General features: G+C 46.7%; 1 protein-coding gene across 4 annotated transcripts in view; it reads left to right on the top strand.

The window, feature by feature from the left end:
• KCNK10 (potassium two pore domain channel subfamily K member 10) overlaps positions 1-16,835 on the top strand; it is a 130,878-nt gene that overhangs the window by 43,932 nt on the left and 70,111 nt on the right. The window contains exon 1 of one of the 4 annotated variants that reach the window (XM_046647071.1): positions 12,596-12,667. The exons of the other annotated variants lie outside the window; for them this stretch is intronic. The gene's annotated coding sequence lies outside the window, so the exon portion shown is untranslated. Of the gene's footprint in view, positions 1-12,595; positions 12,668-16,835 lie in introns of those variants that run through there. 4 annotated transcript variants of the gene reach the window in all.

Genomic DNA, 16,835 nt, shown 5'->3' with positions numbered 1-16,835 from the left:
TTAGACAATAAACTTCTTCTTTGGTTTCATCTATTCATTCAAAGTATTTATTGAAAGCCTACTGTGTGCTGGGTGCCGCGCTAGGCACTGGGTGGATAAGAGCAAACCAAATGAAGGTCTCTGCCCTCAAGGAGTTGACAGTCTAGTGGGGTAGGTGCTGGGGAAGATGGCTTATGAACAGTAACCCAGCAAATAAGGTAACTACCACCATCATACCTGCTAAGGTAGAGAAAAATGGGCAGGGCCTATTTACGGTGGTCAGCAAAGCCCTGTCTAAGGTGGTAACATTTATTTGTTTATTTCAATTATTTTATTGAGGTCATAATGGTTTATAACATTATATAATTTCAGGTGCACATTATTATTTATCAGTTTCTGTATAGACCGCTTTGTGCTCACCACCAGTAGTCTAGTTTTTCTCCATCACCATACATATGTGCCCCTTTATCCTTTTCCTTCACCCCCAAACCCTCTCCCTTCTGGTACCCACTAATCTATTCTCTTTATCCATGTGTTAGTTTATCTTCCACATACGAGTGAAATCATGTGGTGTTTGTCTTTCTCTGTCTGGCTTATTTCGCTTAACACCATACCCTCAAGTTCCATCCATGTTGTTGCAAATGGGACGATTTTGTCTTTTTTATGGCTGAGTAGTATTCCATTGTACATATATACCACATCTTCTTTATCCAATCATCAGTTGAAGGGCTCTTGGGTTGCTTCCACATCTTGGCTATTGTGAATAATGCTATAACGGACATAGGGGTGTGTAAATCTCTTTGAATTGTTGATTTCAAGTTCTTTCGATAAATACCCAGTGGTGGGATAGCTGGGTTGTATGGTATTTCTATTTTTAATTTTTTGAGAAATCTCCATACAGTTTTCCATAATGGCTGCACCAGTTCACATGATCACCAGCAGCGTATGAGGGTTCCCTTTCTCCACATCCTTTCCAACATTTATTACTGTTTGTCTTGTTAATTATAGCCATTCTGAGAGGTGTAAGGCAGTATCTCATTGTAGTTTTGATTTGCATTTTCCTAATAATTAGTGATGTTGAACATCATTTCATGTGTCTGTTGGCCATGTGTGTATTTTCTTTGGAAAAATGTCTGTTCATATCCTCTGCCTACTTTTTGATCGAACTGTTTGTTTTTTTGTTGTTGAGTTGTATGAGTTCTATATATTTTGGAAATTAACCCCTTGTCAGATATACGATTTGCAAATATTTTCTCCCAGTTGATGGGTTGTTTTTTTGTTTTGTTCCTGGTTTCCTTTGCCGTGCAGAAGCTTTTTAGTCTGATGTAGTCCTGTTTGTTTATTTTTTCTTTTATTTCCAATGTCTGAGTAGACACAGTATTTGAAAAGATGCTTCTAAGACTTCTTGATGTCAAACCGTGTACTGCCTATATTTTTTTCTAGGAGTTTTATGCTTTCAAGTCTTACCTTCAAGTCTTTAATCCATTTTGAGTTAATTTTTGTGCATGGTGTAAGATAATGGTCTACTTTCATTCTTTTGCTTGTGGCTGTCCAGTTTTCCCAACACCAATTATCGAAGAAACTTTTCTTTTTCCGTTGTATGGCTCCTTTGTTGAAGATTAGCTGTCCATAGATGTGTGGTTTTGTTTCCGGGCTTTTAATCCTGTTCCATTGATGCGTGTGTCTGTTTCTGTATCAGTACCATGCTGTTTTGATTACTATAGCTTTGTGGTATATTTTGAGGTCAGGGATTGTGATGCCTCCAGCTTTGTTCTTTTTTCTCGGGATAGCTTTGGCTCTTCGGGGTCGTTGGTTGTTACATATAAATTTTAGGATTCTTTGTTCTATTTCTGTGAAGAATGTCGTTGGGATTCTGATTTGGATTGCATTGAATCTGCAGATTGCTTTAGGTAATAAGGACATTTTAACTATGTTTATTCTTCCAATCCATGAGCATGGAATATCTTTCCATTTCTTCTTATCTTTTTCCATTTGTTTCAATAATGTGTTACAGTTTTCAGTGGATAAGTCTTCTACCTTTTTGGTTAAATTTATTCCTAGATATTTTATTCTTTTTGTTGTGATTGTAAATAGGTCTGTATTCTTGATTTCTCTTTCTGCTAGTTCGTTATTAGTGTATAGAAATGCAACTGATTTTTGTAAGTTGGTTTTGTACCCTGCAACTTTGCTGTAGTTTTTGATTATTTCTAGTCGGTTTCCAGTGGATTCTTTAGGATTTTCTATATAAAGAATCACGTCGTCCACAAACAGCAAGAGTTTTACTTCTCCCTTTCTAATGGGTATCTAAGGTGGTAACATTTACACTGAGACCCAGAGGACAGGCCGGAGCCAGCCATGGGAGGAATAGGGGAAGGGCCTTCCCCACAGAAGTAAGACCCCTTGAGAACTGACTGATGGCTCAGATACAGGGGTGGGGGAGGGTGGTGAGATGGAATTAGAGAAGTGGGCAGGAACTCTGTAGTCAGGCCTTGGGAGCCATAGCAAGGGATCTGCATTTTATTCTAGATGCCATGGGGGGAGGCACTGAGTTTTGAGAGGGAGGGATGTGATATGATTTATGTTTTGAAAATATTTTCCTGACTTCTGTGTGGAGAATGGATGCGGGGTGTGGGAGTTGGGAGACCTGTGAAGAGGCTACAGCTTAAGTCCAGGAGATGGTAGCCTGCCCCAATGGTGGGGATAGGGATAAGGAGGGCAGAGAGTCATTTCTAGGTGTATTTTGGAGGTAGACATGACAGAACTTGGGGCTGGGCCAGTGGCATAGTGGTTAAGTTTATGTGCTCCAATTCAGTGGCCCAAGATTCACCAGTTTGGATCCTGGGCATGGACCTACACACTGCTCATCAAGCCATGCTGTGGTGGCATTCCACACAGAAGAACTAGAAGGACTTACATTAGGATATACAACTATGTACTGGGGCTTTGGGGAGAAAAAAAAGAGGAATATTGGCAACAGATGTTAGCTCAGGGCCAATCTTCCTCATATACACACACACACATACACACACACAAAGAAATGACAGATTATTGGGGATGCAGGACGAGACCAAAGTGAGGCTGCCTCTCAGGACCTGGCCTTTTTGGCTTGAGGAACCTGGGTAGATGTTAATACCATCTTGGAGAGGAGGCTTCTTTTTCGGCTGGGTCGGCAATCAAGTAGAATTTGGACGTGCTCCATTTGAGACACCATTGAGATATCCCAAGGAAACTGAACAGTTGGTAATTGCATATATGAATGCATATTGTTACGTACATGAAACTGGAGGTCAGAGGACATTTCTGTTCTTGGGAAAACAAAGTCCCATCCACCCATACAGCCCAGGAAGGTTTTCCCAGGGGGTCCTGCTCCTCCAAATGGTCATGTCTCTTTTCTGACCCCAGCTTCCATCAGTGCTCGTTACAATGCTACTACTTGGGCGAGAGGCTCCTCCAGCCACTGCTCCAAGGCCTGGGCCTTGGCCTTGAAGATTCGGAAGCCCACATCTCCTTGGCACACATACACAGCAGAAGGCTGGCCACCCAGGTGATGGCTGCACCGCCCTTCGTGCAGTCCGTGAGGATGAATTTGAGATTGTCTTCATTCAACGCTTGGTTCCTGTTCTGGTTCTAGGTGGCCCAGATGTTACTGGTGATGGCCGTGGTGACCGGGGCATCTATATCCTGTTACCTGGTCAGGGCAGCAGAGTTCCCTCATTAGTCAGGGAGCAGCAGGGGCCTCTGGACACCTTCAGCTCCTGGGTCAGAGCCTTGGGACACAGCATGCCTGCGCCTCCTGTGGCTTTGGCGTCCAGATCCCAGAGTTGCCTCCTGCTGGCCTCTGCCTGCTGCTCCCTGTGCATAAAATCTGGGAGTCCTTAGCAAGTGGGTAACATTTAAAACCACGGCCCTGGGAGAGATTACTCAGGGAGACAATACAGAGAAAAAGGGGCCCTGGAGTGAGCCCTAGGAAAGCCCCATATTGAGGAATTTTCAGGAAGAGGAATCTGCAGAATGGATTTAGAAAGGCCCATCCAGAGAGCGTGGAGGAACATCTTGAGAGTTTGTTGTCACAGAGGCCAAAAGTGAGAGCATTTTAAGAAGGAGCCAGGCTTCCTGTGTGGAGTGCTGCTGAGTGGCCAAGGCAAATGTGGTCGCGATGGTGTCCCCTGCATTTGGCAACGTGGAGGCAGGGCAGAGCCTGCAGTTTTGGTGGGTGCCAGAGGTGGAAACCTGTCATTCTTATACAGTTTTATGACTGGTGACACCCAGTGTAGTGCTTACCTACATTTTTGGCTGGTTGTGTTGGGTAGTTGATGTTTGTGCTCCTTCTGTCCCCCAGACTTAGAGTTGCCAGACAAAATGCAAGACACCCTGTTAAATTTGAATTTCAGAAAAAAAATTTATTTAAGTATGTCCCAAATATTACATAGGACATGCATACCCTAAATTTTTTTTTTTGATTTTTTTTTAATCTGAAATTCACATTTAACTGGGTGTCCTGTATTTTCATTTGCTGAATCTGGTAGCACGCATTGAGTTGTACACTTTAAAATGGTGAATTTTATATTACCTGAATTTTAGTACACACACGAATCTCACAACCCTACCCTAACTAGACTGTCGTGTAGAAGCTACCACATGGTCTGCTTCCGGGTTGAGCCACCAAGGCCAATAAGGAGAGCCAACCCGGAGGGGTGTTCTTTCTGGTGATAGTTGGCGCTTCCATTAAATTCCCTCAGAGAGCTGAGCACAGAGCTGGCACTTGTCAAGTGCTGGTTTGAGAGAAGCTGATTGTATGCCGTGGGGACAATTAGCTGACACTGAGACTTGAATGGAAAGAAACTTCTTGTGACACTACTTAGAGAATGCCATGTAATGGACCTCACATGGAAGTTCTCCATGAATTAAGTGGTGTGGCACTTTTGGCTGTGCTTGAGGAAACAAAATCTTACTCCAGGTCATACCTACTCAGCCCGGTGGCTGTGGAGCCAATGGCTTTGCTGAGTTGGGCACCTCTCAGTTAGAGCAGCTTCAACGCAGCTGGCTTCTGAGAGGCCATTAAAAATCTTTAAACAGCATGGAACTCTTGGAATTGCCCACAAATTCCAAGACAGCCAGGCTGAGTCATTTGCTATTTTAATTGGTCATACCAATTTCTACGCCTTCCTTCTCCTCCTTCCTATGCAGTAGAGGAGACATAACCACAAGACTGTATTTCAAATTACCTCTTCAGAGCCAGTTTCAAAGCAATTAAGTAGAGATTCAACCCAAAGTGTATGACGAATTAAGTATCAGCTTGGATTTTCTATGTACCTTCTGTTCCTTGGTTAAAACCCGAGAACCCAAAGGTTAGATTAACTATCTCGGAAAATGTTTTTTCTCTTGTGTTTTTTTCCCCGAGCTCTGCTATTTACAAGGATCTTGCTTGCATCCACAGTCAAAATTCGTTTACATAGCAAGCTGAAAGCAGTACTTTCATTTCGCGCTCATTTATTGAGCCCTACTATGTGCCAATATTCAATATCTAGTTTGTGTTTTGGCTGTAGGTTTTCAAATAATGTCCCATGGTTCTGATAACTGGGCAGCTCCTTGAAAGGTAATATGTTTATGGTGGTTGCTTAATTGAGACTAACCCATCACACAGAGAGTTTGCCAGGGTAACAGATTTGGGTCGGAAGGGCTATAAGAAGGTGGTAGTGTGGAAGAGGGACTTATCCCTTGAAAATGACACCAGGGTGAACTTCTGTACACCCTTGCTTTATGACCTGCTTCTTGAGGAGCAGCTCAAAGACCAGCATGGCGGCTTGGCAGATTTCCGTGGGATCATGTGAGGATCTGTTTGCTGTCTGAGATTTTTGGATGCCTTCGTTAGATCCGTGAGTGCTGGGCCTTTCTGAATCACATGGGAGTAATTCATCCCCCACCCCACCATTCATCCATCCTTTTACCTCTGTTAGCTCCTGGATAGCAGGGTTATGCTGCATCACCTTTGTGCCCCCTCCTGCCAGAAGCACAACAGGCACTTGACAAACATTTGTTGAATCCATTCTCTGAACATTAATGGAGCTCCCACTGTATGCTCTGCACTGGGGTTGGGACTCTGGATGATTCAGAGACCAAGGGGTCCGTGTTCAAGGGGAATCTGGAGGAATTTATGCTCCCGCAGGAGGAATTACTAGTGAGAAAGGACTGTAGATATTTTGGGGGTGGAGTGAGGTGTTGGTCTAGTTAAGAAGTCCAGCCTATGTTCAGCATCTCTCTGGTGTGGAAAAGTCCGCTGGAGGCTGGTCCAGCCCTGACTCTTGCCTCCATCAGACCACATCTTCTCCCCCAGACCCAGGTGTTGCTGGGAACACACTGAGCTGGTTTATTGAAGCTTCCCTTCTCCACTTTTTTAGATCCACCTCTCCAATTTTTTAGTAAGTCTCTTGATTCCTTGAAGACGTCACTCATTAGAGCTATTAATATTTCAAAACACTTCTCAGTCTTCAGAGAAATGGGTTTGTACGTTTTCTGCGTTGCTGTCTCCCCAGCCTGGTGAGGAAGAATGTGGGTATCCTTTTCCTTGTCAGGTTTCTCTTCCTCTCGCGTGCGCGTTCCCCGCCCGATGGCTGCACTGGCAGTAAATCACGGAATTGTTGCTGATGTCAGCAGCACTGATACTGCATTAGAGGAGCCACTTTACAGGAAATTATCCAGAGGGCGATACTGAAAGGCAAAGCCATTTTGTAGGGGGTTTTGTAGAAACCTGTTTCTTCCTTTGATGAATCTCATTCATTTTTGTGGCTTAGTAGGCACAGTGAAGGAAGAACCATCTAAAAATTTTTTTCCATCTAAGTTTTTTGTAGGAGGTTTTAGTGACTATGAAATGAGCCAGGAGCACTGAGCAGCTACGCTGGCAAATGAAGACAGTTGAGGCTGCTCGCAAAGCAGAATGCCCTGAGGTCTTGACACTCCATCTCAGTGACCCAGGGAGAAGGGCACAGTAAGGGTACACTTCATAAATGGTTTGTTCTTAAAAAGATACAAATAGAAACCAAAGCCCATTTTAGATGCACACAGAGCTTGCTGGTTAAACACTTTCTGCGGAAAATTCTTTTGTAGTGTAAATGTCTATCTTGCGGAGGGATTCCCATATAAGCTTATAGGCTTGTGTACAGTAAGTTACACCTGAATATCTTCATGACGTTGATCCTGACTGCCCTCTCTGAGCAGGGAAACAGGGCAGCTTGCTGGGTGGCATCGAGGGTCAGTGGAGGAAAGAAACTATGGAGGTGGAGGGGCAGCCATCCCCGAGGCTGTTCGGTTTTCCTAGCAGTGTTCAGCAGCCTGGATGTGGTCTCTGAGCAGAAAGAAGGAATAACGTAGAAGCGGGTATTTCCAGGTAACTCCAGGAAGGGACAAAAGGGAAGGGAGTTGAGTCTGTTCGCTGAAGAGTGAAGCCCTGACCCTGGAATCTAAGCTGGGTGAGGAAGGAAGGAAGAGAACATAGGGAGGGCGCGATAGAGGGCGAGAAAGTAGGGGCAGGACGTGATGAGGGAGTAATTAAGGGAGAGAGCAGGAAGGTTAGGATGCTCAGGTCAGCAGTGGGTTTCCTTAATGGAGCGTGTCGGAGGCAGCGATGTTTCTCGTGGTGATGGGGTTCAGGATGTGGCCACAGGAGGAGGCGGTTGTGGTGGATGAAGTCAGTGCTCCGCCAGCTCCCCCAGATCCGTCTTCCTGGCCCTGTGCACCCGTCCTCCAGAGTCTGTGTGCTTCTCCCCTTGCAGCACGTATGTACCTAGTGTTCCTACATCCTTTCTCAGAGGACCTTCCTTGGTTTCTTAGAGCCTCTTTCCATGCTGCTTCTAGACGTTTATATGCCCGCCTGGGGGGTTTTCTGTAGCCAGTGATTGACTGGGTAAGAGAATGAAAGCCCAGTTCCCTTGCCTCGAGGTGGGACAAACTTGGTGATGTAATTTATGCTGCAGAGCTCCCCATGGCTCAGGGAGACACAGGGCTTCACCTGGAATCGCACCCTTCTTGGTTTCTTGCCCTTCACTTCCCTGCCTCCCTACTCCCTTATGGGTTCCTGGGAGCTCTTCCTAAATAAATCACTTGCAAAACAATCTTCGTCTCAAGATCTGCTTCTAGGGAATCTCCACCTAAGTCAGTGGTTGAAGTAGAATGGAGATGACAGTAATGGTGATGGGATCAAGGAAATGGGAGGCATTGGTGTTGGATGGCTTGTCTGTGGGGCACTGAAATCACTCAGAAGGAAAGCAGGACGTGGATGGAAGACTTCAGGGAATCAAGTGGGAGAAGTCAGATCTACTACTGACCACCATGAGGAAGGGTAGGAAGTGGAGAAGCAGAGGGCTCAGGTTTCAAAGAAACAAGGATTTGACACAAGAGTGTGGAGTATTGGTTTCCTTGGCCGTGTGGCCCTGATTTTGTGGGTGAGGGAGATTGAGCTACCTCTACCTGAATGCCATGCTCAGAGGACACTGTCCTCAAAGGAAGCCCAGAGATGAGGGAAGAAGGTGGAGGAAGCCTCCCTGAAGAGGCTGAGGAGGTAAGGGAGGTCTTCAGTTCTGCAGCAGGGGTCCTGAGGTGTCTTTGGAAAGGTTTGAGATGGAAGAGGATGGGGACAGTTGGATCAGAGCACAGGAAGCAGAGAGTGGAAGAGGGCTTAAAGCTCCATGGAGGGAGATCAAAGCTGCAGGGAGGCTTACATTCATTGGCTTCACTGGCCTTGCTCTTCTTAAAAGAATTGGTCCCTTCAATCTCCTGGTGCATGGTGGCTTGGGAGCCTGGACACTGAGTGTGGAGTCTGGTATTATTTCTAGCACATAAGTGGCATGCATTGGCTGAATAAGTGAATGAATGAAATCTCAAGTTTCTAAGTGCCCCCTCCTTTTTCATTATTATAAAACATTAGTGCACTTATCACTTCAATGTATATTATGCTCTAATAAATATAGGATTTATTGAAGTACTGCTAGCTACTTCTTTCACTATCATTGGGAGGGATGCAATGAACACATCTCCTAAGGATAGACAATTAGGCAGTAGCATGGGTTATGGACTTAAATCACAGGAACTTTCTCCCTGATGGGTTAATACATATTGTTCAGTTTTGCTTTCTACTGTGAATCTGTAAAAAAGACTTGGTTAGATGGTTAAAACTTCTTGTGATCTGTGTGTTTGTGACAGCTGATACTGAAGGGAGTGTGTTGGGGTTGGAGACAGCATGTGGAGGGCGAGGTAGGGCTGGAGAAGTAAGACGGGCATGCGACTTTGGGAGCCATGTAAAGAGCCATGGGAGTAATTGCGGAGTTTTAAGCAGGAGCAAGATTGGAATTCTAGAAGGATCACCTGGCTCCAGCCTGGATGGGAGGGGTTCCTTGCTTGGAACCAGTGAGCAGAGGAAGCTGCTTCTGACAACACACCTGGGAAAGGCAAACCTCTGTCTCGAAGGGATGGGCCCTGACAATAGGATTTAAAACACTTGGTCCCAGGGTAAAGGAGATATTTTGGGAACTGCAGCTGCTTATATTATTTTTAATCCCAAAGAGAGGGGAAAAAAATCTTTCCTTTTAAAAGGGCTCCAGTTAATTTAAGTTGTGGAGGAAAAACCTTAGGGCAGGATAAAATATGTTATTCATGGAGCATTTTGGAACAAGACAAAAGAACCCCAGCCGTGGCTGTATACCTTAAGGCCTTGACATTTGAGACAAATGAGTCCATCTCGCCAATATGGCAGAGTCTGGGGTCTGTTGGGAGAACCACGAGGTAGGTGGCCCAGATCTCAAGATGAACAGTCCAGTGGGAAAGGTCAGGGATGTTGTGGCCAGCTCCGCGGGCATAAGGATTAGCGCTGGTCCTGAGATATTTGTGCTCGGGTGGGTGGGTGAGGGTTGATTTTGCTACAGCAATAAAGGCATCCCACTTGCTACCAGGAGTAACCCAAAATACCTGGAAATTCTGGAACAGAATTTCTATTGAAGAAAGTTTCCTGGCAGCCAGGGAGAGAAAACGGCCAGACCAGAAACTTGATGCTGTCTGAGAACGGTCAATTCAGCAAACACGGAGACCTCTCGCAGGTCAGGTCTTGTGCATGATGCTGGAAGCACACCCTGGAATAAGATGGACCATCTCTGATGTCCAGGAAGCCACTCCGTGGTTCTCCCCCTTTCCTCTCTCAATCTTTATCATTCTCCTTTGTGCCTTTCCCTCCGCTGCTGTCCTTTCAATGCTGCTCCCTTGAGCACCCTCTTTTACTCTCTTCTCATTCTACATCTCCCTCTAGGCTATTTCATCCAGCCCCATGGCTTCAATGCCACTTATATTCTCCTTGCTCTCAAACATAGGATTCCAGCTAGACTTTGCCCCTGAGTTCCAGACCCTTGTGGCGCACGTCTACTGGATATCTCCACCTGGATGTGCTACAGGCACTGCAAACCTAAGCCTCCTACCTCTTCTGACCTGAAGGACACCGTGCTCTTACATGCTGGATGCCTGGGTGTCATCCCAGACTCCGCCCTCTCCATACTTCGTACTTTCTATCAATCACCCGGACCCCTGGATTTTACTCCCTTAACACCCCTTGTCTCTGGGCTCCTCCTCTCCATCCCATTGCCTGCGTTGAGGCCCTCCTAATCTATCCCAGTAAACTCCTACCCAAGCTCCCAGCTGCTGATCACTCAGTTTATCTATCTTTCGCATTGCTGATGGAGTCAGCTTGCTAAACCCAACTGGGATCCTATGGTCCTTTTCTCTGTGTTAGCCTTGATGGCTTCCACACATTAGTATGACTTATGAGGCCCACCATCCTCTCCCCTGCCTGATTTTTCTCCAGCTTTATTTTGGTATAGCCATCTTCACAGCCTATAGTTCCAATACACAGACCTGGTATAATTTCCCAATCGTCCCAGGCTGATTCATAGCTGAATGTCTTTGTGCCCGTTGCCCCCTCTCGCTGGTCTGCCTTTCTCTCGGCCTCCTCTTGCCCTCTGGCAGATACCTGATCCTATTTCTACACCAGTGGGCACCCTATCTTTGAAGTCTTTTCTGGTCTCCTCTTTGGTAGAATTGACCTCTTGCTGTCTCTCCGTAGTCCATGCCTGTGTCTCCTACAGCATCTGCACACTTTGTTGCTTTTGTTTACATAGTGTACATGGTCCTCTTCACCGCCTGCTAACGTGAATAGCTCATGTGGATTGAGTACTTGCTTTGAACTAGGCCTTGAGCAACATGCCCAATGTTATTGCATCGAATCTTCCCAACAGTGCTACTTCTGTCCTTTTCCAGGTAGGAGGGAAGAAAACCTGGATAGAAGGCTCTCGTTCTTAGGAGTCCTGCCTGATGTTCCCTGGGGACAGTGGGGGTGTGATGGAACTCAGCCCTGTGGTGGGGGCAGGACTGGATGGCCATCAATGTCCCACCCCTCCCCTGTTTTCTCCAATCCTAGGAGCCTCACCTGGACCTGTCTGCCTCTGAAGACCCCTGACTTTGTGCCGTGCCCTGGGTTTATAAATACAACAAGAGATTTGGGGGAGATCAGGAGAAACCATTTGCTTACCAGTCCTGAGAAGGAAGTCAGTGGTCCTTTGAGCCCCAAATGAGCTCAGCAACCTTTGTCCTCTCCTGAGGCTGGGAGTGCACTAGTGGGCCGAAGCTTTAGTCTTTGGGGTCCTCAAATCCAAATTTATGCTCTTTGGTCCTAGACAGAGGGACCTAAGGAAGGCAGACTGGAGGGAAATTCTGCCTACCTGGAACCAGAGAGATGGCTCAGCAAGGGTGATTCATGCCATTCAATAGAAGTTTTTTTTTACTTAAATATTTTGTACTCATGAGTAGAAGAGAATCTTCTAGCCCTTCTTACAGAGAACAAGAAAGCTGCGTTTGGAGCATAGTGAAGTGAATTTCTTCTCTGTCTTGTCCTAGTCCTCCCAAGCAATTGAACAAACCATGAAGAGCTCTCCTTGAACTACTTACTTTCTGAAAACTTTACCTTGACTCTGGATGTCTGTCTGTGGGAAAAACCCCACAACAGTACCAGCGATGCTCGTATCTACCAGATTCAATGAACTCTGCAGCCAAATTTTCTTTGGGGCGGCTGTGTGAACTTGCTATCATAAATGCTGGTGCATGGCAAATTTATGGATGGATGAATGAATTCAGGAATGGAGCAAATTGTAACTAGGAGGCTTCCATGTTGAGACATACAGAGAGCATAGAGAAAGGGCATCTGGTCATAGTGGGGGATTGGCAATCAGGGAGGACTTCTTGGAGGTAGTAACATGTGAAGTGAGTTTTGAAGTATGAGGAAGCCAGATAAAGAGTGGGGAGAAGAAAGGAATCTGGGAAACAAGACCTGTTTCTCTGGGACTGCCCAGAGGGCGGGATCAGTAGGTGGCTCAGCATGCAAGGACCTGGGTGCTGCTGGGTTTGGCTGGGGCGGAGATTGCATGTGGGGGCGTGGCAGCTGGTGAGGCTGGGGAGACAGGCAGGCGCCAGGTCCTGGAAGGGAGCCTTGATACAAGCCCCGGAGCCTGCACTTTATTCTCAATCTCTGGGGTGCTTGCAGAGGAGCTTAAGTATGAGGTGGATGTGATCAGGTCCACACCTCAGAGAGTGCCACCTGGCCACCATGTGGAAGATGGATTTAAGGGGGGCAGGACTGGAGGCTGTCGCAGTGATTCAGGTGAGAGAAGACCAAGGTCTCTGGACTAAGGAGAGAGGCCAGGACAGGTGTGAGCCAAGGTGGCTGCGTACTTTTAGCTCCCTCTTCTTCCCCTTTCAGCCTTGCTTCTTCTTGTCTTGGCTCTCTGTCCCCATGGGTTCCCAGAAATTTCATGACACCTCAGTCTCTTCCATCTGGAAACAAAGCCTGAGGTTTTAAAGATGGCTAGAAGGAGAGGGCAATGACTAAACCCAAAGGGAGAGGCTTTTCTGTGGTGGCATTGGGGGCCATGGCTTGCTCATTTAGTGTGTGTAGACTGAGCATCATTGCGTTCTTGCCAGGACCAGCCTGATCACCTTTAAGGTACAGCTGTCACATGGAAGCAGGAAAATCAAGGTTTGGCTATTGGGATATCTGAAATCAGAGAGAACCCACATGTCTTCTCTGCTCTTCTCAGAGGCAGAGCGTGGCTAAAACCAGCTGCTGTAACACCTGCAGGCCGGTGGGGCTGGAATTCTCGCCTCCTCCTGTCTCCTCCCCTCTTCCCAACACCCACCCTCCACCCCAGCCTGAAGTCTGCATACCTTGGGAAAGCCTTTTGGGGATTCCAGGCTCAGCTTTAACCTGGGGCTTTTTGGAAGCCCTGAGCTCCCGGTGCAGGTGGCCCTGGAACGATTCCAGACCTGGAGGGCAGGGGCAAGGCTAGCGTCCTCTGCCTCTCACCTGCGTGTTGCAATTACAGTTGTACTTTGCTTGTGTCAATAGGCAGAGTCACGTTGCTGTGTGACAGTGGCACCTCTGAGGTGGCTGCATTTCAGGTTTCTAAGAGACCCTCGATCCCGTGGATGCCATTTGTTTCCGGGGTTGTGGAGGAGTGGAGGCACTCGAGGTAGGTCTGAAGTTGGAGCCAAGGACGCCACTGCTTATTAGTTTGTGATAGGCTAGTCAGTGTCACCTCTCCTGGCCTCAGTTCCTCACTTGTCAAGGGGAGATAGATAGATAATGACCTCTGCTCTGCACAGAAGGTTTGTGAAGATGGACTAGGTTCCCACATGTGTCAGATCTTTGTCAACTCTCCTACTAACTCTGAAGGCAGGGATGTGTCTTATTCACTTACATATCCCAGTGCCAAGCGTGGTACCCGAGAAAACTAAAATGTTTGTTGATTGAGTACATGAATGGAGATCATGCAGAACAGTGTGTGGGGCATGGGAAAGACTGAATAATAGGTTTTTCTGAATAGTAGAAAATTACCAAGAACTTATTCAACCAAGGAAAAGCAGATTTCCACACATTACCTCGTATCCACGCACATTTAGGTAAAAATGGAATGGGCCAACATTTGTGAGGAAATATTTCAAAATAAAGATTAACTGAAGGGGATATTGTCTTCCACCCTTTCCTTTCTCATCAATTCCTGGCAGGACTTTGCTGCCCAATACTTTTCTGTTGGATTGAGAGTCGTGAAGTGTGATGGCCATGGCTTCTGTGACCCATTATATGGGGAAAAAATTCTGTCATATCTAGGAAATGAAAGTAGTCAATCTCGTAGACTGGGAAATATTTTTATGCCTGTCTGAGAAAAATGGTTTTCTCATTTTCAGATAAAAGGGCCCTTTCCACCTCGAATTTGTTTCCTATTTTTCTGTTCCTACGCTCCAGAGAACTGACTTTGAAGTCAGATTATTCTAATTTTAATCCTGGCCCCACCACTTTCTGGCCACTTGACCTCGGCTTAGTCCTGTAACTCTCTGGGTCTCAGTCTCTTTATCTGTGAAGTGGGGATGTGTGGTCATGAGCAGGCTGTGCCTTGCAGGTCTCCAGCTGGGGGGAGTGTAATTTACCTAGAGCCCCAGCTGCTGCTTTGAAATCCACTGTGGGCACATTTGTGGGCTCCCAGCTAGTGGCTGAATGCATAAGAGATCCTAAGGCAGGCCTCTTCCTGGGAGACACAGGGCTCCTCCGATGGCCGACTTTGACTCAAGTTCTCTTTGACAACCATGCTGAAACTTCCTTAGGCTGCAGGCGGTCTAGGGAGCTTACACCCATCCTTCCTTCTCTCCCTCCTTCACTCTGGGTCAGACTCACAGTGTGTCTGATGGCTGTGCTAGCCTGGCTCCCTCCCATCTTTCTCCTGCCTGTTTTTTCCCTAATGAAATCCATACACATTTAATCTCCTCTTGGCATCTGCTTCTGGGAGGACCTGGACACACGTGGACGGTAATGCCTTATGGTGAGGACCAAATGCAATGATGTAAGCACAGCGTTTATCAGAGCAATGGGCACAAAGTACGTGCCCAGTAAATGGTGGAAACTCCTGATACTTTCACCACCACCACTGTCATTGTCATCTGGCCAAGTTGGCTTGTTTGCTGGCTCAAGACACAGAGAGCTCCAGTGGCACATCCCAGGTCACAAGGCAACTTTGTATTAGAGTGAGAGCAGCTCTGGTTTCAGAGGAGAGGAAATGGATTAACCGAAACACCTTTTGAAAACTTACCCAAGTTAAGGAAAAGGCACAAACCAAATCTTTTTCCAGCCATTGAAAGGGGCAGTCATCTTTGCTAAAGCAGCCAACTCCATTTTTAGTCAAAGGCACAAAAGGTTTTGTAACATTCTGGTCCCTGCGAGCACTCCTGATACCTACAATTACACTGCAATTGGTAAACCGGGGCATCTCATCTGCTGTTCTCCAGAACAGTGTGGGGGTAAAAAAAACATGGCTGTTATTATTCGCATTTCACAGATAAGGAAACAGAGAAACTAAGTGACAGTTTCAAGGTCACCCAGACACTGGTGGGTTTGGGACCGAAACTCTGGTTTTTGCTCCTAGTGCTTTGGAAACTCAGGGATTGGTGGATTCGGTTCAAACTCTGTTCCTGGGGACAGTCTCTTAGCAAACTAGCACAAGGAACTGGCTTGAAAAGACCTTTCTCGAGCCAAATTCTGTAAGCCTCAGGGATGCTAGAAGCCCTGGAAGCATCCATGATGCAGGTCAGTGAAGGAGCCCCAGCTCCAACTGGCCTGCATGTTCAAGGGCATCATTTGTCACCCAGTGAGGCTTCATCCTAGCGTTTGTGACCTGGCACTGTGGAGGTTCCTTAAGTAGACTGTCAACCCCCCGAAGCTGGGAGAGACCTTGCCTTATCCCCACCACATCACAGGTCCATTTGGTGCTAAATCAATGCTTGTTGTTGAGGGTGGTGGAGATTCTGATGGGGCTTTTGTTTATAGTCCGAAGGAGTTATCAGCAACAACCACAGAAAACAGACATTTCTCTATGCCAGGCACTGTGCCAAGATATGGAGAGCCAATGATTAGAAGACAAGCTTTCTGACTCCTAGGAGTTCATGGGCTCATGCGGAGACGGGCACACCAAGTCTGCCTGGAGAATCTAGGACGACTTCATGGAGGAAGTGGCTTAGAGCTGAGACTGAGGATGATGGGAGATTCCCAAGCAGATGTGAGTAGGGAGAGGGCTACTGGCCGAGGGAAGATCCGCCAAGGTGTGGAGGTGTGAACAGAGCATTGGAGTGTTGGAGGACCTGCTGTTCAGCGTTGCTAGGATGTTGAGTTGTTTTCCACTTAACACCACTCATTGTGTGTGTGGTTTGGACGTGCCAAGATTTCTTCCTTCCTTCTCTTCTTCATTCATTTAATCAACCATCGTTGATTGGCCACCCACTGTGTGCCATGCACTGTGCAAGACGCTGGGGTACAGAGGTGAAGGTAGACACGGTGCCTGCTCTCCTGGAGCTTTAAGTCGAATGAGTGGGCTGGGCAAGTAAACAGGCTGTATCAGCAGCACGAGGCAGTGAGTGCAGACCAAGGGAGACCTAATCTAGTGGGGGTGTATTAGTTTCTTGTTGCTGCTGTAACAAATTGCTGCAAACTTAGTGGCTTAAAACAGCACAAATTTATTATCTATGGTTCTGGAGATCAGAAGTTCAAAATCTGTCTCCCCTACTGAAATTAAGGTGTGGGCTGGGCTGGATCCTTCTTGAGGCTCTAGGGCAGAATCTGTTCCTTGTCTTTTCCAGCTTCTAGGGGCTGACTGCATCTCTTGGCCCGTGGTCTCATCACCCTGACCTCTGCTTCTGTCCTTGCCTTTTTTTCTCTCTCTGGCCCTCTTGCCTCCCTCTTATAAGGACATTTGTGGTTACATTGGGCTCACCCAGATCATCCAGGA

The sequence above is a fragment of the Equus quagga genome, chromosome 20, assembly GCF_021613505.1.
Source record: "Equus quagga isolate Etosha38 chromosome 20, UCLA_HA_Equagga_1.0, whole genome shotgun sequence".
In the NCBI taxonomy this organism is placed as follows: domain Eukaryota; kingdom Metazoa; phylum Chordata; class Mammalia; order Perissodactyla; family Equidae; genus Equus; species Equus quagga.
This window is presented reverse-complemented; position numbering and strand designations above follow the sequence as displayed.